The sequence below is a fragment of the Gossypium hirsutum genome, chromosome A08, assembly GCF_007990345.1.
Source record: "Gossypium hirsutum isolate 1008001.06 chromosome A08, Gossypium_hirsutum_v2.1, whole genome shotgun sequence".
Classification (NCBI taxonomy): Eukaryota; Viridiplantae; Streptophyta; class Magnoliopsida; order Malvales; family Malvaceae; genus Gossypium; species Gossypium hirsutum.
The window spans coordinates 100,980,066-100,981,869 of record NC_053431.1 but is presented as its reverse complement, the minus strand read 5'-3'; the positions used below and the strand labels follow the sequence as shown (position 1 = coordinate 100,981,869).

Sequence of the window (1,804 nt, the reverse complement as noted above, 5' to 3'; positions counted from 1 at the left end):
CTCTTGTTGATAAGGTGGCTGTTGAAAACCCTGAGGATTTTTTGGCTTTTGATTCCCTTAACCACCCCAGGAGAAATTTGGGTGGTTCCTCCAATCTGCATTATAAGTATTACTGTATGAGTTATTTTGAGATCTAAAGTTATTGTTACCCATATAGTTTACTTGTTCCTCTTCAGTTGTAGGATTGAAGGATTGATATTCTGTATGCACACCTCCTCCACTTGAGTCACACCTCATTACTGGATGTACCTGCGTAGAACCAATTAAACCATCAATCTTTTTATTGAGAAGTTCTTCCTGATTTGACAGCATAGTAACTGAGTTGACGTTATAAACGCCTGTTGTTTTTGTTGGCTTAGTCCTCATGACTTGCCACTGATAGTTATTCAATGACATTTCTTCAATAAATTCATAAGCCTTTTCAGGTGTTTTGTTGTTGATGGTTCCTCCAGCAGCTGCGTCAATCATCTGTCTTGTTGAGGGATTCACGCCATTGTAGAACGTTTGAACTTGCAGCCATAGAGGTAACCCATGGTGAGGGCACCTTCACAATAGATCCTTATATCTCTCCTATGCATCGTAAAGTGTTTCTAAGTCCATCTGTACAAAAGAAGAGATATCATTATGTAACTTAGCTGTTTTAGCCGGTGGAAAATATTTTAGTAAAAAAATTTCGGTCATTTGTTCCCAAGTAGTGATAGGCCCTCGTGGTAACGAGTTCAACCACAATTTATCTTTGTTTCTCAGTGAAAAAAGGGAATAACCGAAGGCGAATGGCATCATCAGAAATGCCATTAATTTTGAAAGTGTCACAAAACTCCAAGAAATTCGCCAAGTGAGTGTTGGGATCCTCATCCTGCAAACCATCAAACTGAACAAACTGCTGTATCATCTGAATTGTGTTAGGTTTCAGTTAGAAATTATTCGCAGCAATAGCAGGTCTAACTATACTTGACTCAGTTCCTATTAAAGAAGGTTTAGCATAGTCATACATAGTGCGTGGAGCAGGATTTTGATTAATCGCAATTGCAGGAGGTAGCTGATTGCCTTGGTTTTCAGCCATCTCTTCGGTTAGGGGTTGAGTATCGTCTTCTTGCTCGTTCTCCATATATCTTAAGCTGTGCCGTATTTCTCTTTGGTTTCTATGAATTGTACGATCGATTTCTTCGTCAAAAAGTAATGGTCCCGACGGGTTTCTTCTAGTCATAAACTATAAAAACCTGCCAAGAGAAATAAAAAGTAAATTAATTAGTAATAATAATAATAAAATTAAATTAAATTGCAAGAAAAACAAATGGCTAAAGTAATAAAAATTTAGCGTTCTTAATATTTCAGTTCCCCGACAACGGCACCAAAAACTTGATCGCGAGGTTTCGTGATAGGTTTTAAATATTTATAATTACTCATTCTTGAACTAACTATTATCGCGATGTAGGCAAGTGTACCTATCGAACAGTAGTATAGTTTTAGCAAGACCAGATTGTTGAACCCAAAGGAACTAAAAGTACTAGTAATGACTGTCTTTTTATTATCTAGCCTAATAATAATGGAGATTTGTTTTAATTAACTAATTATCTAAACTAAGAACGCACAGAGAAAAGAATTGGGGAATTGCTTTGGGAAAATCGATTGAATGAAGACAATACTTAAGGAAAAATCCACCTAGACTTTACTTGTTATTCTGGCTATTAATCGGACGATTTATTCATTCAACTTGTTCCATAAAGATCCCTAAGTTATGTTATTATCCCTATTCAAGACTAATAACATCTAATCCTTAGATTGAATAACTGAGACTTTTCTC

At 36.1% G+C, this 1,804-nt stretch overlaps 1 non-coding gene across 1 annotated transcript; it reads left to right on the top strand.

The window, feature by feature from the left end:
* Positions 1–526: 526 nt before the first annotated feature.
* Positions 527–632, top strand: LOC121205135 (small nucleolar RNA R71). The gene has a single exon (XR_005900219.1). It is a non-coding gene; the product is annotated as a small nucleolar RNA R71 (small nucleolar RNA).
* Positions 633–1,804: the final 1,172 nt, after the last annotated feature.